Genomic DNA, 21,945 nt, shown 5'->3' with positions numbered 1-21,945 from the left:
CAGAGGGCAAGAACGTGAAATATTTCCCCCGTGGCTGTCAAAACCCCTGTTGTTGGAAGATGCGCCACCATTTGCATGTCTGTTGAACTTGTATAAAGTGCAAGAGCTTCTGACTTAAGTTCCTTTCAGTTTTTATGTTTGCCAATGACACTCTCCTTAGAAATGTATTACTTTCTCATTTAGATTAATTTTTTTCTTGCATACTTTACAGCATTATTTAATACCTGAATAAGCTGCTTTTTGAATATGACCCTTGAGATTCAGAGTGAGGCTATCATATTTTATTAATCCTCAAACCACAAGCATGTGCTGCCAGATGGATCTTTCTCACTGGTTGTGTATGGAACGAATTGCTTTCCATTTTAACATTCTCCTTCTCTCTCTCCCTCTCCCCACCTCTCCTGCCCTTTTTCACGTTCTGCTTAGATTGCCACTGAGGAGCCATTGAATCCCATTAAACATGATATAAAGAAGGGCAAGCTTCAATATGTGGCAAATATCTTTCCTCACAAGGGTTATATATGGAATTATGGTGCCCTCCCACAGGTAACATTTTTGTTATAATGGTGAAAGTTTTCTGTCTTCTGTGTAAATTGCCTTGTAAATCTTGGATACTGCCTAAATGCAAATCAGCTGCAAGAGGGGTGATTCTCTTTGATACATTTGTAAATTAGGATTTTTTTTATGTTGAACTTTATTGTGCCCATAAATATTGACCAGAATTTGGGTGTGGGAGTAAATATGAGCCGTATTTTCAGGAAGGAGTTAAATAATCAAAAAATCTCAAATCTTTAGTCTGTGTCTCTGTACTGTAGTGACAGAATTAAACTGTCATGGTCTGCCATTCAAGAATACTTTGTCAAGTAGACCTTTTCTGCTTAAACAAGGCATTTATTTAAAACTCATTTAGGATTTTCATGTACTGCAGCTTAAATTTTAATTGAGATTTCTCAATATCTTTAACAAAAAGGAACGCAAGGGCTGTTCTTTTTTAGATTAAGCCTCAACTGCTTTCCTTAACTTTCCTCTGAACTGTGAGACTTTACTGATCATGACACTGTTGGGGGTTAGATTTGCCTCTTTTTCACTTACAGAATTTTTTCCCATAAGTTTCTAAGAAACCCTAATGACAGTACTTAGCCAGAACAAAGATAGTAGTTGAAGGACATGGCAGCACAAAGCTACACCTATTGTTTTTAAGTCTATGAGAGTGTCCCTCAGAGGAGAGAGATAACGCAGGCTTTGGGAAAGGTAAAATGAGCTGGGGGGGGGGCTCTCTCTTGCTCACAGCGCCGAGGAAGACAGTCAAGCTGCCCCTCGCTGCAGGAAGAGTTCATAGCCATCACTCTGCCTCTGCCTCGTCCTGGGAAATCTACTGTAATCTGCTCGTGTACCCGGGAATCCTGAGCTTGCTTTCTCCAGCCCTCCCCCCACCGCCACTGCTTCTTTGGGGCTTTGAGATTTTCCTGCTACTCTGTAGCCCTGCACTGCGCAACCCTGCCAGGACACTCCCTGCTGCTCCAGCTACCAGTGCAGAGCTCCTCATCTCATCCACCAGCCTGGGACTTTCCACCCCTCCAGCTCAGCCTCTCAGAGTCCCAGACTTTTTGTAAAAGAAAGCCCTCAAAGTTCTTCGTTCTGTTTATTACTAATGCTGTAGTTGTTGTTTGTTTGTTGTTTTGTCATATATACTAGTAAAGAACTGTTATTCCTATCCCCATACCTTTGTCTGAAAGCCCCTTTAATTTTCTAAATTAGAATAATTTGGAGTGAGGGGATTCAAATTCTCCATCTCTGGAGAAGTCCTGCCCCCTTCCTAGCAGATACCTGTCTTTCAAACCAAGACACATTCAAAATGTGAGCCTTGAAAAAGCCTAACTAATGGCTGAAATTTTTGAGCATAATGAAAAGTTTAAAAATTTTCATTTCAGTGAATGACACTTTAGACTTCAGTCAGTACTGAGGAACATGATGGAGCTTGAAAAGAGTAGTTTATTTTCTTTGCACTTAACTGTATAAGCAATCAAAGTTGAGTCTCAAAAATCTGCTTACATGTTTGATCCCTGGAGGGGAGATACTAGGCCGGTGCTTGAATACAGCAGTGAAGTTCATGTCCAGTCAGCAGTATCAGTAGACAAAGTTTCCAAGTAGATATAGTTGGAGATCAACAATTCCATTTAATGTTTTGAAATTCATATGTTCCTTAGTGTAAAGCCAGAATTACTTGAAAATGTGACTATTTTCCTGCACAAAGTGCATTATTTTGGATTTAGAATACTTTCCTCAGGAGAAATGTTTGGCATGCCTTGTTACCTGGTGAGCTGGGGAGAGCTGAACATAATTGCCATTTTTATTTTTTACTTATCAGACTATTTGCTATAATAGCAGAAGTTGCTATGCTTTCCAGAGAACAATACTATTCCTTCCTTCTAACCTAGAGGTGAGGAGGTGTGACTGGGCAGAAGAGAAGTACTGATATAATGGAGCCCTAAATAAAAAACACTTCGGAAAGACAAGAGGACACAGTCTTAAGCTGTGCAAGGAGAATTTTAGGCTAGACATTAGAAAAAAAATTTTGCAGAAAGACTAACTGGCCATTGGAATGGGCTGCCCAGGGAGATGGTGGAGTCCTTTTCCCTGGAGACATTGTCCTCTAAAAAAAGACTGGACGTGGCACTCAGTGCCATGGTTTAGTTGATGAGGTGATGTTAGGTCATAGGTTGGACTTGATGATCTCTAAGGTCTTTTCCATCCTAGTTGATTCTGTGAGGAGTACTGGAAAAATAAATAGTAAGTTTAAATTCTCTTTTGATTCCACTTCAGCAGTTTTTTTGGTAATGATTCTGCTACCTAAACGGCTAAGCATATTCTTTTCACCATTTTGCCTTCCAGTATCAGTCAAATTCTCAAGAACAAGTTTGAGGTGGAATTACGATCATGAACAGCAGGAGTATAGCTCTTTGGTAAAGAAAGTTTTATATAATCTTTTCAACAAGACTTAATTAGACTCACAATTCTTAGAAAAGCTTCTCAACTCTAGAATGAGTTAGTCATTATTCACCAGTAAAAGTAAAAACAAGTACTTGTGTAGTAATTAAGTTATACTAACTTGGCTAGGATTACTTGCTTGTGCAGTGCTCAGAGCAGGGGTTTAAACTTGCCTCTTTGGTCTTAAACTCTTAGCTGTCCTTTGGAATGTACATGTCTCAAAATACTCAGAAATACTTCACACCTAAACCTAAAATCTTTAAAAAGCTAATTGGGTGCTGACAAATCTATTTGTAGGAGTGTGGTTAACTCAAGCTTAGATGTTTTAGAAAGCAACTTGTTAACATCATCATATTTAACAAGTATAACAAAATGTAATTGTAAGATGTCCTAGCTTGATACCACTATCACTAGTAACTAGAAAAATCTATTTTTAAAGTCCTCTGATACCTTAATCATTGCAATTGAGTAAAGTATATCTGTTGAGTCATTGATACAGGAAAAGTATGTCCTCAGTAATCCTCATGACACTTGTCCTGAGTGGGAGTTACTCTGTCAGTCCACTGGCTGTTTATTTTTTCTTCTCCCATTGAGCAAACCTGTTCTCAGAAAGCTGATGCTTTTATTGTTACTTTTGCAAATCTTTGTAATTTACAGGTGAGTTGTAATTGCAATTCAGCTGGTAACTGATAGTTTTCTTTCCCCTGGCAGACCTGGGAAGTTCCAAACCATATGGATAACATTACAGGATGTTGTGGGAGTAATGATCCCATTGACGTTTGTGAAATAGGTTCAAAGGTTTGTATTGATCAGGATTAACTTAATTTATCAAGGTTAACTTAATAATTTGGTAGCAACTTTTGAAAGAGAAGGTCAGATGGAAAACAAGAAAAGATGTGTTAACATTACGGACAGACAAAAGTATCAATAGAGGATCTAAGGAGAGAATAGGTAAGGAAATGGTGGATTTTTAAAAGGAGAGGGAAAGTAGGATTTTGTAAAGTCTTTGTACTGGTTAAAAGGGAAAATAAAAGAACAACATCCTGAAGTTGTGTGGCTGGACAGTAAGTTTTGAGTGAAGAAGGTGAGAGTTAAGGTTTTTTGGGAAGGAAAAGATTTATTTATTTTTTTCCCTGTTAGCAGTATTGGAGATAGGAATAGGTTGCTGAAAGATGACAAAATATGACAGCATCATGCACATTAGAATTACAAAGTCAGACCCACAAAGGAGGTAGGTTTGAGTTTACTTATGGGTGCAAACAGAAGTAGATCCTCTTTTCTGGAGAAGACAGGAACCTGCTGCAGAGTTGCAGAGTTATGAGTCATGGAGTGGATGGAAGAAAAAGAGGTACAGCAAACACCATTAGTAGGTATAAATGAAAGGTTTAGCTCTCTGAAAGAAATTTCTACATATCTAGAGGCAGCAAAGAATGGAGCAATGCTGTGTATCAGAAATGGGATTATGAAATGGATGAGTTTGAAAGAGGGATCTCTTAGGATATTTAGGTAAGGGGAAATTTAATTGGTGACCTCAGTGAAAGTGGCTTTATTTGGGGTAAGAAACCTAAAGATTATTTTGAAGGGATCCAGAAAGAGTTAAAGAGGAAATGTTAGCTGGTAGGGAGAAAGTTCCAAAGAAAATGCAAAAATTGTTGTGTTGATATTTCTGGGGGAGTGCTATGTGTTTATATGTGTATATTGGAGTCAAGAGGAAGGAATAGCAAGACAGAAATTCGGACCCTGAGTTCAGAAAGTAGAGAGTCAAGGGACAGGAAGAAGTTAAAAAATGAGTGAGACACATCTGACTTGCAGTTTGGAGGGAAGACCAAGAAAGTGTGGGGCAACTACGGTAAAAGGGAAGGAAAAAAATTAGCTACTTGTCTACTTAAATAAGTGCTTACTGGAGAATTGAGGATTGGAGAATAGTAATGATGGGAGAAAGGCTAGAAATACTAGAGATGTGTACTGGGTTTGCAGATCTGTCTTGCAATTCTGTTACTGCCTGGTGGTCAAAAATGTAAAACTGTTTTTTTTAAGGTGAAGGAGAAATTCTATATATTGTTTTCCAAGTCTTTGTGGCATTACATTATGTTTCAGATTCGTTCTTCTGGTGAGATTGTTCAGGTGAAGGTCTTGGGTGTTTTAGCTCTTGTTGATGAAGGAGAGACAGTTTGTTGGATAATTGCCATCAATGCAGATGACCCAGAAGCTCAGAAAATCCATGGCAAGTATCTTTGTCTTTCTTAATGCAGTTATGTCAGAAACTTGCACAGCAGAATGGTACCTGAGTTTAGGCCACCCAGGATAAGAAGAGGCAGACAGTGGAAAGGCAAGACTTTTCTTTTGTTGTTGTTTAGCTCAGGTGCTTCCTTCAAGGAGGGCATATGCGCTTTTTCACACTAAACTTCTAAAATGGTTTGCTTGGACTTTCAAGAGGACATGTCATGCAGAGTGTGTTATGACTTCTGAAACACAACTGCCTTAGAAAGTGACCTCCAATAATTACAGTCTTATCTCCTGTGTAATAGTGCATATTTACCCACTTACATTATGTAGCACACTACCATCATCCTTTTTGAAACTATTTGTTCATTTTCTATTTGCAGGTGTTGTGTTGCATTCTGAAAAAGCTGTACATTTCCAATGTCTTGCCACTTCTAAGAGGATTGCTTCCAGAATTTGTTGCTTAGTATGAATAATTAGGTTTCAACTTTCAGCTTGAAAATTTGCGAAGTAAACTGCAAATGCAGCTCACCCTAGTCAGCCTTGATGATGACTATCTGTGCAGGGGGAAATATCCTACTCAGACTTGTCCTCCCTGTGATCATCCTTCTGGTATCCAAATGAAACTTGAATACTGAAGTGTGTCCATGTGAATAGCATGAGGTGTAATGCTGATTGCAGATGTGTAAAAACTGCAGGAAGTTTTTACAGCACAAGTAAAGTGCAGTTTTTCTCTGGATAAATGGAGATTTGCTTCCTCAAATGGAATATTACTGGGAATCATGAGAATTAAGTGAGAATGTTCATCTAAAAGTGATTGTTAGGAGACCAAAAACCATATATACCATCAGGTGTGCACAATGAGAGCCTGCTCTTTGTTGGTAAGAGAGCACTAAGGTGCAGAGTGGCCTTTCTGTAGGAATAGAGCAATCCAGTAGCTTTTTAAGGAAGTGTGTTTCTCAGCCATTGAGGTTTTTTTCATGCTTTCTGAATGTCACTGGACTAGCCCTTCATTCTCAGTTTTCTTGCAGGTTACTTTCACATGGAGAATACTTGACTTGTGGGGAGAGAAGGGGAGAAGAGATTGAGAAAAGGAAAGTCTTGGGTTGATGCTGATTAAAATCATTGGGCAGATGAATTACTGCATAGTGTTTATGACTCTTTAACTACCTTGACAGTTAGAGATCAAGAAGTTCAGCTTAAGGAAAGAGTAAGTAATAGTTTGCTGTTAATACCAGTATCAATTTAAACCACTCTGTAATGTGCAGTAAAATGCAATATAAGTGTCAGTAGTTAAAAGAAAAGTGAATAGCACTTCATTTCTAGACACTGTTCTGCTTAAAGACTTACCTTTTCTCCCTAGCAATTTCTGAGAGAATGTGGTCAGAAAAGTGGGTGAGAGAATTCAGGAGTTCACTAAAGCAGGGGAAAAACTATGACAGTTTATTCCAATATTATTTATTAATTGAGGTTAACTGTCTGTATTTGAAAGCGCTCTCTGGTTTTTTAAAGAAGTGGGAGGAATAGGCAAACCATTGCCTGTAGTTGATTCCTGTGTACATCCTTTCTTATCAGGGAATATGTGCAAAACTTCGAGAACTGTCCTGAGATTCAGAGAAGTGTAGAAATATTTATCCAGTTTATTATGATTTCCCTTTGGGATTGCAGTTGCAGCCCAAGATTTACAAAAGAAAGAAAAGGGGGAGGAAAAAAAGCCTCCATCTCCTTTCAGAGAATATGATTGGCTTGCAGTGTTTAACAGCAAACATTCTTCAGTGTGAAAACAAACACATCTGTCAGAGCAGACAGTACAATATGTCCTTTTATACTTGTTTTTCCCCCTTCCCAAAGTTGTTAATTATTTCAGCATAAAGGGATGGCAGCTATGGATAAAACCAGTCTCTCCCTCTGTAATTGATGTGCTGCTGTGTTATGGAGGTGGCCTCCTGGGGAAGATGAGGCTAAGTGTTGCCTTCTAATCCTTTCCAGTCACTTCTGTATCATTCGTTAAACATTTCCAACTGCACTGAGAATCATCACATTTGCTTTCAGCTCAGTATGTGCAGAGCCCCCAGTGAACATTTGGAAAAGATAATTCCAAGACATCACAGCAGTGATTACTTGCAAACCCCATCCTGAGCCCGCACCATGTGTTAACTGCTCTCGTCTCTTTAAGCACACCCCAGGTACCTGGGATATTCTCCTTCTGGGATTGTGATTGTTCTCATAACTGCAATTGATTTTTCTGAGACTTCACAGAACTCAGAACTGAGAAGTCACAACTTCTGAGTGTTTCTCGTTGTTTATTCATAGCACTCTACTGCTCTGTGTCCTGCAGGCATTTATTGATAAATACTGGTTTAAATTGGAAACCCTGCCTAGAACTCTCTCTTTCACACAGAGCAGTGAGAAACTCTTGTTTACAGTGCCAATACCCAGGAATGATAGGCCATGCTTAGCACTGTGTTTAAGTGTGAGCTGTGTCATCAGTAGGAATGGCAGTGTCTTTTTGGACTGACTTTGTAAGGTAATCCGAAATAATAGCGCTTAATTCTGGTGAGCATGGGGACAATCTCTCACCAAATACAAGCTGAATGTCAGATGCAGACAGCTGTGTGAGAAAGTTTCTTTTATACTAGAACTAGACATCTTCAGATTTATCTATTTCAATAATATCTGTCTTTGTGGCTGTTGTGTTTCTGCTCAGGCAGTTGCTAGGCAGATGGCCATTAGTGGATCAGTGGAGCAACTTTAGACCAAGCAACTTGGAGAAAGGACCTAAAAGCTCCTTGCAGACTGAAACACTAAGTCCTGGTGTTTAGTGTTGGCTGGATTGCTTTCTTTATTTTGTTGTTGTTGCTTTTTGTTTGTTTGTGTGTTTTGGGGTTTTTTTTGTAAAATAAGCAGGAGAAGAACTAAATTTTTGGAGTAGAAAGGTTGCTTGTCTGCTTATCTCATAGTTTGGATTGAATTTAATATATTAGAGTTCACTTGGATATCTGATCAGATTCAGGGTCAGAAAGGATGAGTGATACTTTTGTGCTGTGATTTGGTCTAAATGTATGTGGCATCTTCATATTGGACAAGAGATTTTAATAATCGCTGGCAGTGGATGCAGGAATTGTGTTTGAAGCAGGTTATGAAGTCTGACTTTCAGAAGGTCATCTTGCCCTCCTTCAGCAAAATGGACTAATTGTGTATGCTGGATGGCATTTTGGAGGTGATTTACTGGCCTGGAATCTTAGCAGCCATTTTTGCTGCCATTGCTCCCTGGAAGGATGCCAGGATCTATTCAACAGCAGTTGGTGATGTCTGCTGGCTTTATTGTGCTGCCATTTGCTGGCATTGGTGCAGTTAACTATGCCGTGTTCCCATGCTACTTTTACAATATGCATTTCAGGATAGGGTTTAGTGATCGAACCCTAAATGGCAAAACTAAGGCATATTGTGTATTTTGTACCATATATTGTTACAGGTCTGGGTGTATTTATTCACAGAGAAGCAGCAGAGGCCCAGAAGACTTCTGTTGTGGATTTGTGTAAGCAGTCAGTATAAAGAAATTATTTAGCTGTACCAAAGCTCCCCTCCTGCCCCCTGCACAAAATACACCAAATGCCTTTATATGGAATGTAGCTTCTGTTTCCTGTAAATGTTTATAAGATGTTATTAAAACATATGTCCTTTCTTCCCACAGACCTTGTTTAGAAAGCTTGCTGCAAACATGTTGTTTTAGCTTTGCTTGCAAGAAGAAGCATCTCTTGTACTAAAAATGGTAGTTTTGTACAAATGCTTTTGTTGCTCTCTTCTGTAAAGCCAGCTAGAATTGGGAACTGCATTCATGTTGGCTCACTCCCTTGACAGAGAGCTAGCAGCAGTTCTTGGTGCCAGCCTCTAAGGATTTTCCTTATGGACACTGAACTTCAACCCTTAATGTGATCTGCTCTCTTTTTAACCCTTGGTGCTTAGCTTTGGTGCCCAGAAAAATGAGACCTATGGTTGTATACAGGCATTATAGTGAAATTCCCACTTAGAGCCCCGTGGGGATATGCTGATAACGTACCTGCAGGAGCCTGAGCTGCTCTGCCACTTTGAGCAGGGCTTGGTGGCAGAGAAAAAACTGCTTTGGGCCATGTACATGCTTGCTGCTCCCAAACTTGCCCCTTTTAACATCAGTGTAAGTACATAGCTATAAGGGAAGATAAGCAGTCACGGTCAAAAAAGAGTCTCTTAACAGTGTTTACTGTAGAAAAGACATCTAAATTGTCTGCTTATTTAAAAATCATAATAATTTGAAGTTATCTTCTGTAGATATTAGTGTAATAAATTATTGTACTGCTTATTATGATTTTTTTTACCTTTCTTTACTTTTCTGTTTTCTGAGTGTGGTTTTTCTCCTTTCCCCCTGATATCTCAAAGAGGCTGTTTAAATTTCAGTGGAAGACAAACTGTCTTTCAAGTTTTTCTGTGGTGACTTTTAATGAACTGAAGAGGTGGCTGTTGAGTGAGTGATGCAAGAGTTGCTGTTTTCCTTGTACTTTGTATTACATGCTGACTCCACAGCAACAGTGTTGATTCTTTTTTGGGGTTTATTTTGTTGCACTGTTGCACTTTTTTCTTCTGCTTGCCACCAACTTCCATTATAATACAGATGTTCTGGAGTATTTTTTTTTCTTTAATCAAGCTTTCAAATTTCATTTGATGTTCAGTAGCTGTCCTTTATAGTAAAGAATAGTGAAGTGAAACATAGGGATGAAGGAGAATAACTTGCAAGGAACCCAGGAAATAAAAGCAACTAATGCCCCCTTTCTTATGTCCTCAAAACTAGAATATACAGCATCCATATAATGCTGTAGTATGATTGTGTTTAGTCATTTTACTTAGGCAAGGTATTTTCCAGTAGAGAGAGTATGAAATTCAGGGAGATAATTCTATCCATGAGGGTAGAATCTCTAACAAAAGGAGATAATGAAAGTCTATCCCAAAGCCTATCCTAATACTTGAGTCCTTCAAATAACTATAAATAAAATGTATAAATAAGGGACAACAGATGGAGAAAAGTACCAATTGCCAGTTAGTAGACTGTAAAGCACTTTTGTTGAACAGTTTTTATGGGAGTAGGAGGCAAATAACCAAGTAGAGGAGTAGAGAAACAGTTAAGAGAGACTGTTGCTAAAACAGGAACCAGAAAAAAGGAGCAGCAGTGTGAGAAAGTATGCTTGAATTTAAGTAGTGTCTGGAGATGGAGGTCTGGAGTTTGTCCACTGCTGGGAGCTAAGGAAATTGCTGCAGCACCCTGGTACGCTTTACAGACTTGAGGAGATACTGTCTCTTCAACAAGTGTTAGATATTGTGAATTCAAACCTCACAAGAGGAGGAGATGACAACGACTCGAGTTGGAGGAGGGATGTTCTCTTGCTTGGAGAGAACAGGATGATACATTGCAGTCCTGAAATTGATTTGAATTGGAGCTGCAGTTCTATTAGTGCCCAAATGAAGCATTCTGCCTCCAACCAAGATCCCACCCTTTTCTAAATCATTCCTTCTTGGTTGATCTTGCCCATCCACCCTAGTGAAAAGCTTCTTGTGCTCTTGAAGACGTATTTCAGCTAGAAGACCTGCCTCTAGCACAGTCATATGTGCCCTTGCTTTTTTCTGGGATTCTGCCAGTGAAATTCCCTGATCTCCTTCAGACAGATGGCCAGCAGCCAAGTTCAAAATGTGTTTTATTCTGAGCCCATAAACATGTAGCCCTGTTAAGTGTGTGCAAAGCAAAAATTTACATGGAGTTCTTCAAGGTTTTATGTTTTATTCTTTGGGTAGTGGTAATGCAGTGGAATTTGGGAGTGGCATCTGTGACATGCCTGTTAACACTCAGAATGTCTTCTCACATAGGTCTGGCCTCCCAGTTCAGTCTACATGTCATCTCTTTTGGTGGTCTACTGAGAATTGAATGGTCTGTAGCACAAGACCTTTTCTCTTATTGTTCTGTTCAGAAATATTTTAATGTCTTTGCTCAGGTTCACAATGAAATTTTAAAAGACATTTAGGCACTTAAAGATGGAAAGCACATGGCTAGGTATCAATTCCATGGACTAAGCAACTCTGATTTTATAGGACTGGATAGACAGAAGAGTATCTTAGCAGAAATCACTGTCAGCTACATGTCATCAAATGAGTCATATGGGAGAAGATAATGAAGTAACCTGGCAGTATTGAGAGAGAGCAAGAAGGAATAAGGAAGGGAGACATGAACGAGTGACTTGCAAAACACTAGAGGAGAGTAACACCATGGAAGGTGGCCTGAGCAGAGTGAAGTTATGAAATAGTTGGTTGACTACAGCAGTAAAAAGTCTGCTCCCATTTCCATCAGAAGTGACTGTGGAAAGGAAATAGAAGTTTACACCAGTTACAAAGTATTTGGCTTTTGGGATGGACAAAAACCTTTATTACATCAAAATAATTAGAAAAGTGTTGAAAGCTTTTCCATGTAAACATGTTGCCAGGGAGTTAATTTGTTAAGGGGTTGCTAGGACCACACCATTGCAAGTGACAGAAGTGGTGGTAGTCTCAAAGGACAGCCTGTTAAAGTTTGATATGCAAAGCAGGTAAGGGCTGTAAGATAAAGAATTGCATTGTTGATATGGCAGTGTAGTCTTCAAGCAGAATTACTGTGATGTTTCACCTCTCTGTACACACCATGGCAGTGTTCATCTCTGCCTCATGAGGGTGTCCCACAAATGGAATACATTCCTTTTTGTGTTCTGTCACATCTTTGTCCATCAGGATTGTAGAGGTAGAATTGTTTATCACTGTGAATATGCAGATACCACGAGGTTATCAGTCAAGTTAGTGTTTAGAGCTCCTGGCATGTCTCTGTCATGTCTTGAAGGGGATGAATTTGGAACTAATGTGAGCAAAAGAGTGCCTTTTAATATGATGTTGACAAGTCAAGCCTATATTTTGTTTAGAGGTGCTGGTTTAAAGATCCATGTGTTGGAATTGTTTTTATAACTATTCTTTCATTATCAAAAAAATGCTTGTAGTCCCTGCAGTTGCTGGAGGAAAAATTACCTCAGTTAATAATCTAAGGTATTGCAAGAGCTACCTACTGAGATAAATATGGAATTTTCTTCTCCTGTCACAAATATGGTCCTTTTATTCATTGTACCTTTGGGTCTTAATTAATGACAGGCAGGAGATGACTGGTTTACCTGCTTAGTGTGGTTGTGAAATCATAAGGTAGCAACTATGGGCAGCTAATGTAATAAAGTGAAGTTTACCAAGGACTTTGAAAGTATTCAGTGAAATCAAATTGCTGCAGATTCTTTAGGAAAATTTAGAAAATTAATGTTCTGAAACCTTTTTTTTTTCTTTTTTTTCTTTTTTTTCTTTTTTTTTTTTCTTTTTCTTTTTAACCTACAGATATTGATGATGTCAGGAAGCACAAACCGGGTTATCTTGAGGCAACAGTTGACTGGTTCCAGTTCTATAAAGTCCCTGATGGTAAACCAGAAAATCACTTTGCTTTTAATGGAGAATTTAAAAACAAGGTGAAGATAATGCAAAATTAAAAATGCATCATTCTGTCATGTGAACCCTATAATGCATCCTAGAATTTTTGGAATTGTAAAGGAGGAAGCTTAATGAAAAGGATTTCGATGGGAGGGTCTTTTGCATACAATTTATTAGGCTAGGATTAAATAATATTTGCTACCTTCCACTTTGTTCAGGGAAAATGCATAGGTCATTAAAGAAAGTCTGAAAAAAAAAATTGTCCTAATCCTAATGAGATTTACACATGCATCTGTGTGGTTTTTAGGTGTTTTTCAAAGCATTTTCATTCTCCATGTCGGAGTAATGAACAGATTGTCTTTTCAGGGGTTTTTTTTAGTCCTGTTGGTAAATTTTTCTGACTTTTTTTTAAGGGTATGCAGTTTAAGACAATAGGTTACAGATTTTTTTTCTTATTTGGTATTTGCTCAAGGCATACTTCTTTCTGGTAAATCTCTGTCAATACATTTGAAGCATTTGGCTTGAAGGCTGAGAATTTTTTTTTTTTTTTTTAGAAAAAAATGAATTTTTTTTGACTACTTTCAGTAGAAATGGCCGGTGTTTGAAAGGAGATCAGACCAGTGAATAGACCTTGTAGAAGGAAATACCTGGATTTTTCCAGAGAAATTGGATGTGATTTGAGTAAAATTGCTTTACAGCTTGTGTATTGCATGCTCTGTGTAGATTATTCTTGGCAAAGAATCACAGATTTCTCATGAATGATGTCCATGTGTCAGCCAGTTCAGCCTTGCAGAGTGCTATCAAAGTAGTTACATGATGCCTTCTAACCAGCACAGGCAACATCACATATTTTGTCTGGTTAAAGAAATGCCCTGACTCCCCTCTGCACTAAAGCTGCCTTTTAAATCCATTAATTGTGGCGTTGTAAGGCTTGATTACCTGATCTCTCCCCTGTTCTCCCAGGAACTGCTCTTAGATGTTTTCCTGCACTGAAGAGTGACAGTAGAACAGTGTATCCCTGTCAGGCCATTGGAGTTCAGCCTAGAGGCCCTAAATGCCCTGAGATAGCTAGTTTGGAGCACTTAAATAATTCTCAAGCATTTCTAGAGACCCAGGGTGTGGCAAGGCGGCTGTGATGGCTATGCTCCAGCAGCTCTGGTGAAGTTCACAATGTTCCAGTGGCGCTTTTCCAAGTCACTCTTTGTTAACAAATGTGAATGTTCAGTTGGCAGCTTTTTGCAAGTCTAGCAGTCATCATCTGGACACCGAGGGCTTATTTTACTTTAATTTTTGGAAGCTTTTTCATCCTAGCCCCACCCCCAATATTGTTTTTGTTTCAAACAAGCAGAAAATGTTAAGCGGATGACATGCTATGTTCTTGCAAATGCTTAAGTATATGATTGTGCATTAATAAAGTAAATGGAAATTATGTCTCTAGATGGGAAACCCGAACTCTGACCTGCATGTGTAAGGGTGGAGTCATAGTTCACACACTTAATCCCATTTAGAGCCTGGTACAATTTTCTACAGCAGCAGGGATCTCCTTAGCATCTAGTGCTGATTTCATTTCTTTCATGTAGGGTTCATGTTTTGTGGCTGCAGACTGAAGCAAAGTCCTGAATGAGTTGCCAGTATATTTGACAAATAGTGAAGTTTGTTTCTTTACATAAAAAGGGTGTTATATTCTCCAGAAATTTAATGAGGTCTCAAAGGTGGTGCCTTAAAATAAATCATGAAATAGTATGTTTTAATAAACTAGTTCTGTGCCTTTTTTTCTGTTTAATAACATTTTAATTTACAAAACTTTCCTTGTAAACTAGGATTTTACTGTTGAAATTATTAATTCTACCTATGAACACTGGAAAGCTTTGCTTCATAAAAAAGTTGATGGAGGTACCATAAAGTGGTATGTATCCAGTCACATCTCTTGCTCTTCGTATTGTGCTATACTGGTGCTATTCAACAAGTTGCAGCTGTCCATGAACTGCTTAGATTTTTTTTTAATTTGAGATGACAGGAATATTCATGGATTTGATAATTAATTGATAATAAAGCATGGTTGACTAATTGCACCTTTTATAATGATGATGATGATTTACTGGTAAGTGGTTCCAGAAATATATTGATTACATAGATGTGGCATTCATTACTTCAGCTTTTGAGAAATGGCCCCAGAGTGTTTGTTCAGAATTGTTTTGGGAGAATCTTGGTCCTCTTGTCACTGTTCGTTCTGTTGTATTGGGGAATTAAAGTTTGTGCAGTTTATTCTGTAGGACCTTTAAAATTCATGATCAAACTCCTTTTCCGTGTGAAAGGATACAGATTCATAGGGGAACATTTCTGCCAAGGATGTGGTCCCAGAGTTTGTCTGGAAATACTACAGATATCTACTGCTTTATGTGGCCTGTTTTTCCTTCTTGTTAGATACTGCAGCTAGGTTGCTGAAGTAACCTGCAGTTACTTCCATGATCTGCCACAGAATCTAGCCATCCTGCAAGGCGCAAGAGATGGAGTATACTAACATCATCTCTGCTAGCCATCTAGGTGTTCCTCAACTCCCTCAGGAAGTGTCAATTTAATTCTACTGACTTCTTGGGGGGATTTAGCTTCTTGACTGTGGTCCTCTGCACAGTACCCAAGCTAGCAGCCAGAAGCACTGTGTGTGAGCACTGCTTGAATTAATATAGAATACACAGTCTAGACATCTCAAACTCAAAGAACACCTCTCCACACACCTGTTCCTTCCAGCATTATTTTTGTGGTTTTGGCTTCCTTATTTCTTGGAGATACACATTTCTGAGCTCTGTATGTGACAGTGGTTTTTTTTCCATAAGTACTTAATTGTGCATAGCTCTTTTCCACTGATGGATAAAGCATGTGTTTATTTTTCAGCACAAATGTTCTGGTGAGTGGCAGCCCATTTTGTTGCAGTGAGGAGCATGCCCGATTGATTGTGCAGTCAGTAAGGATATTTACTTTTTTCCACCCCTTTTTTTCTTTTCATTAAAAGAAAAGATTTTTAATTTTAAAAGATTATTCAGAGTTCCAAAGCTTAAATAAAGCAGATAAATTAAAATAGTCCTTCCTTAAGCAAAAATTTAAGTAAAAGGAGGAGGAGAAAGGTTGTGGGGGAAATGTAAGTGTTGTGATATAAACCTTTCATTGCAGTGGTCCAATTGTGCTTTTTCAAAGGTTCATTACTGTTCTACTGGAGTATTTTTCTTTTGTTTTTTCTCCTTCTGCAGTGCTGTTTCTTCTGATCCTGAATAGCAGGATGGACTGCTCTTTGTATCTAGCCTGCTGTCTTCTCTGTCTCCCCTGTTGCCATGGGTTACTACCCAGTGTTAAAACTCATTGACTAGCTGACTGTAGTCCCCATTCACTAAACAGATTCTTTGTTTGTCTACTTGCATAATTAAATGCAATGCTTTTAGACAGGGGATGCTTATTTGAATATTTCTTAAAGAACACCTGTCATATTCTGAAAATTAACATAAAATTAAAACATGCAGGTTTCCTGTTCAGGCAAGAAAAATGTCCTGCAGGTTTGATGCCTTCACATGCAAACGTTAGTGGAGGAGAATTTTTTCCATTTTAAAATATGCTAGTTTGGATACCAGAAATTACATGGGGAAATGTGCCCCTGTTGCCATGAGTTTTTCCCGGTTTTGCTGAGCGTTCATATTAAAGGAGAAGTCCGTACCTACTCACGCTCTTTTGATGTAAACATCAGCTATGTTCTATAAACATAGCCATTGTTTTTACATTCCTTGCCGGGACAAACAAGACTGTGTGACAGTCCCCTTCACCAATGTGATGTGGAGGTGGGAATTCCTTCCTCCAATCCACAGGCCTCATAGAAAAAGTATAAAAGTAGGTTTTTGTAAATAAACCGGGTCTTCTGCCCGGCATGCTCTGATGCACCCAGATCTGTGTCCCCAGTCTGTTTTCTGGCTAGGCCTCCACAGTGATAACTGGTGCCCACGTGGTCAAGTTGCAAGCTAGTGAGGCAAGAAAAAAGAAGAAAAAAAAGGAAAAAGAAAAAAGAAGAAAAAAATCTGCCTTCTACAGCTGCAAAAAGAAGAAACCCACGATGTTCTCAAGAGGAACAATTGATGATGGAACTGCTCCACTCCTTTTTGTTGTCCTGTGACGCTGACTTGACCAGGAAACACGTGAGAGTACTGCTTAGCTGGGGAAAGAAACTTGGAATTTTTCATACTGCTGAAAAGGCACTTTATATTGCCCCATGGAGAACCCTGGGAAAAAGCCTTTTCTCTTCCATCCTTGACGGAAACTCTAAGGCAGGCACTCTTTTACGGGCATGGACCACAGTTTTCCTGCTTTTAAAAGAGGCTGGGGAGGACTTTGAAGTTGATTCTGGGCTTTCGACAGGAACCAGGACTGGTTCCCCTGCGAGCTCCGTCTCTTATGACGAGGATTGCTCTGATGCAGGGTTAGAGCCAATGCAGGAGATCCCAGCCCTCATGTTGGGGGTTGGGGGCGCCCAGCGGGGTTGTTGGAATGGCTCCGAGGCTTTTCTGCGGTTTTTTCCCGCGCGGCTGGGCACGGGAGGTACCGGTGAGCCGCAGGGGCGGAGCACGCCGTGTCGGCGCCCGCCGGGCCGGGCAGTCACTGGGCACGGCCGCCGCCGCCGCTTCGCCGGCGCCGCGCCCCTCCCCTCGCGATCCCGGCCGCGCGCCGGGACCCTGCTGCCGCCCACGGGGGCTGCTGACGCCCCCCCGCCGCTCATGGCGGAGCCACCGCCGCCCGGCCCCGCAACGCCCCCCGCCGCGCCGCGCGCGCTCCAGCAGAGGAACCCGGCAGGGGCGGCCCCTGCGCCGCCCCGGGCCCCGGCCACGGGGTCACCGACGCCGCCCGCTGGCGCCGCAGTCTCCGCCGCGCCGCCCTTCCCCCTCCCTCCTGCGCGACCCGTGGAGGGCGGGCCGCTGGCTCGACCGAGTCCCGCCCGCCCGGTCCCGGCCTCCCGCCAGCTGCTACGTGCGGGTCCTGTCCCGCCGCCCCCCGCGCAGGGCAGCCCCCCCGCTCCGCCGCACGGCCCCGCCGCGCGCCCCCTCCGTTCAGAGGGGGCGGGGCCGAGCGCTGGAGCCGCAGAGCTGCCGCCGGCTCTGGCCCCACCCACCGACCCATCGGCTGGCCGAGCAGGAGCTGAAAGCTGTGGCCCGTCGGCCACGCCCCCCTGCCCAGCACCCCCCTGCACAGAGCAGGGGCTGAGTGAGTCACTGTCCCCCACCCACCCCCCCTACGGGGCCGGGTCGGCTGTGGGAGATGATAACGGAGTGAAAGCGTTTTCTGACGTGCACGCTTTTCCTGTCATGAAATCGGATGAGGTTTTTAGTCCTGCATCCCAGCCAAATCAGGCTGCTGAGATAACGGAGCTGCTGCCTGCAGATGCAGCTTTGCCCGAGCCAGTTCAGGGACCTGTGGGTTTGGTTCCACAACATCATAGCCATGATGACCCATCATGGGCAGTCCCGTTTCCCTTATCAAGGGACGTGGCAGAAAATAATACAAGCTTCACTGAGGCAATTCAATGGATCAGTGCAGAATTTGAGAATCTGATCTTTCCTTATGTAATAAGAGGCTTTGCAACAGTGATGTTTAAACCTCAACAGGTTTTTACCTTTGAGAGAAGTTGGAAATTCCTAGCTGGAGAAATGGCTGTCAAAAATAGCCACCTGCCTCGAGACGATCCCTTGTTTGGGGTCAGAGCTGATCTACTTACTGGAAGGAGTGAATATGCTTGCCCTGATGTGCAAACTGGCCTTTCTCGCACTGTCTTAGATTCGTGCAGATACATAGGGATATCTGCATTGATAAAAACCAAGTTATCCTTCTCCCCAAGGCAAGACTTCTTAGACATAGCACAGAAGCCAGAGGAACCTTTTCATAAATTTATATCGCGTCTGATGTATTTTTTAAAGACGAGAGTCAAGGATAGAACTTTGAAAATGATACTGCTGGAGCAATTAGCAAGGAGCCATGCTAATTCTGCTTGCCAGAGGCTCCTGGAAACCATTCCAGAGACTTCTGATGTCCTGGAAATGATCCAGACCTGTGCAGTTCTAAACACCTGTGATTCTATGGTGATTACCCCAACGGCTGCTTCACAGCCGGCTGAACAGAGGCAGAATGCTGGACATGAGACAGATATTCAGCCTAGTGGGGAACAGGAAACGGAGGCACAGAAAGTGACTCCCTTGTTTCTCTGCGCACGATGTGGGGGTCCAGACCATACTGCAGAAACTTGCAAAGCAGTGGGTCATGCCGAGCCCTTGCCAAGCCTGAAAACTCGGAGAAGAAGAAAAAGACAAAGACATCAGGGGGACGAAACAGTTTCCCAAGCTCTAGAACAAGAGCAAAATTCTCTGGCTGGTTTACAGCCATCATCTCAAGTGTAGGAAGTGTTGATGTTGCCACATAGCTATGGTCAGTTTTCTTTGGACCTTGCAGTGGGTTTATACGTCCACATTCTATATATCATGCATTCTTTGAGAAAAAGTCAATTGCTCAATTTGTGTTTTTTAAGTTCTCTATCCTCAGGTTCTGTGATCCATGCTAAGAAGGTGGCCGCTGAAAGTCTGCTGAGCTGCCTCAGGTGCATTGGACTGATCCTGTTTGATCCTGAAACCTTGTGCACCCTGTGCCACCCTAGTGCCACCCATCACAGAAGCCTCTTCGAGATCTGATTAACATGGACACGGACTGGCATCCTCTCTTTTCCTATATGGCCTCCATAGAGACTTTGGATCCTGTGGAGCTGCTGGACAAGGACAGACTGAAGCAGTGTGATGCTGAGAGCCAGCGGACTGTTAATCATGGACTCAGAGGAATTGTTTGCTATGGTTCAGTTTTATGTATGGTAGCCATTCGACCTCTGTGGGGAAAGTGCACGTTGTTTGGGGGTTGTGGTTTTGGGACAGAACTTTTGGGGTTCAGAATTATGAATTGAGTAGTAAAATTTTCTTGGAATGCTCCTGCCTTTTGCACCGTATATTCCCTTGTATCTTATAAAAATTTAAATATATGAGGGTTGTTGGTTAGTTTATGTTAGACTATGCTCGAGATATTTTGAGCAGGTTATTGCAAGGGGTTCAGGGTGAAACCCTGGGTAGCAAAGGCACAATCAGACCAACGTGTAGCCCTCACACCGTCACCTAAATGAAGGTCGGTGAACTTTATACAGGTTTTTTTTCTTTCTTTTTTCCTGTCATAGAATTGTTCATTTTTCTTTTTTTGTTTTCTTTTTTAATATACTTAAAAGGGTGAGATGTTGCCATGAGTTTTTCCCGGTTTTGCTGAGCGTTCATATTAAAGGAGAAGTCCGTACCTTCTCACGCTCTTTTAATGTAAACATCAGCTATGTTCTATAAACATAGCCATTGTTTTTACATTCCTTGCCGGGACATACAAGACTGTGTGACAGTCCCCTTCACCAATGTGATGTGGAGGTGGGAATTCCTTCCTCCAATCCACAGGCCTCATAGTAAAAGTATAAAAGTAGGTTTTTGTAAATAAACCGGGTCTTCTGCCCGGCATGCTCTGATGCACCCAGATCTGTGTCCCCAGTCTGTTTTCTGGCTAGGCCTCCACGGTGATAGTGCCCCCAAGTATTACTTTTTCTTTTCTAACATAGGCTGTGATTGAGCTTGTGCTCATGACCACATGAGGTATTTTGCATGTGTGCATGGCTGCCAGGGCACCCAGTGTTTCGCCTCAACAGTCACAGTAATTATGCAAGTAGAGGTGTCAAAGGGCACGCTGTCCACTGTCTGTGCAGTTAACATTCCAACAGTATTTCTAGTAAGAATGTGTTATCCTGGATGCTGTTTTGTCCCAAGCAAATAAGACTCTCAGTTGCAAAGAGATGTTGGTTTAAGTTGTAAAGATGCATCAAACCAAACTTTTTCCTATTCAGATACCTTGCTTTCAGCACTCATTTTTAGATATCTCTATGTTGCATTTGTGAATGTTGATTAATGAGACTGTAAATTTTAAATGAAAGAAAAACTCATTTTTTAATTCAAATATGTTTTTAGACATGTCAGTCACAGCTATAAGCAAGTATTTACCTCCTCTGTACTTTCAAATTTGCAATAACTTTGAGTCTTTAAATGCAACTAAAACTTCAAGTCCAAATGTATTTGAATGGTGACAAATGTGCAAAGGAATATTTTCTTTTTCATTCTCTGCTCTTTGTACTTTGAGGGATACAGGGTAAATAATTATTAAATCAGAAGTATGTCTTATTTTGTTTCTCAGTAACAAATCTTTTTTTTTCCCTGTTTTTCAGGGAGGGGAGGAAGTTAGTACAATCAGTTCATAAAATAGATACCTTGTATCAAACTTTAATGCCTTTTTTATTTGAAAGCTTCCCTTCTTATCAAATGGTATCACTTTCTGTCTTTTTTTGTGCCTCATATTCTTTTAAGTGATAGTGTTTTTGTGAACTATGTTTCCACATACTCCTTTCCATCATTCTGTTTCAGTTCAGTCTAAGTATTTTAATTATGTCTTTGTAGGGTGCTGCCTCTTGGTGCTTTCCAGACAGGGAAAATATGCAATACTCTATTATAAACACTTTTCATGCTGCATGCAGTTGCCAATCTGCAAAAAGTAAAAAAAGTAAAATGGCCTTGAAATAGGAATCGTGGACAGTTGAACTCTAAATATAAGCAGGGAGATTGACTTGCACATTTTAAGCAGGTATTTTTTTGTCTAGTACACTACACTGCATGTTTTGGTTGTCAGACATTCATCTCTTTCACACTGAAGTGAAAGTACATGAGTGTTTGCTGCAGAATTTTAATGGCTGTGGTGATTTCAAGTAAAAGCTGCCTGTGTTTGCAGAGGATTTTGTTTGCTTTTGGGGTTTTTTTGTTTATTTACTTAAAACTAAAAGCAGATACATTTTCTTCTAATTTATATCCATCTATTAGTTCCTGGATAAAAACAAAATAATCGAAGTTGAAGCAGAGATCTTGTATGCAAGTACACTGAGAGACATCTATCAGCTACTGCAAAATTTCTGAACTATTTCTGCAGTGAGAGCTGGTTCCCTACAATTCTTTTTCCAGCATCTATTTTAGTTGCAGCATTTTTGAGTGAGTGATTATTGCCTTAAATCAGATATACTGAGTTCTCAAAAAAAACCTCAAGAAGACACCAAAAGCCAAAAGGCAACACTCACTATTGCTAGGG

At 40.7% G+C, this 21,945-nt stretch overlaps 1 pseudogene; it reads left to right on the top strand.

Annotated features, from left to right (window-relative positions):
* LOC134565161 (inorganic pyrophosphatase-like) overlaps window positions 1-21,054 on the top strand; it is a 38,466-nt pseudogene extending 17,412 nt beyond the window's left edge.
* Window positions 21,055-21,945: the final 891 nt, after the last annotated feature.

This window comes from Prinia subflava (assembly GCF_021018805.1).
Source record: "Prinia subflava isolate CZ2003 ecotype Zambia chromosome W unlocalized genomic scaffold, Cam_Psub_1.2 scaffold_37_NEW, whole genome shotgun sequence".
Taxonomy (NCBI): domain Eukaryota; kingdom Metazoa; phylum Chordata; class Aves; order Passeriformes; family Cisticolidae; genus Prinia; species Prinia subflava.
The sequence above is the reverse complement of the archived record's forward strand: the minus strand, read 5'-3'. Positions and strand labels throughout refer to the sequence as shown.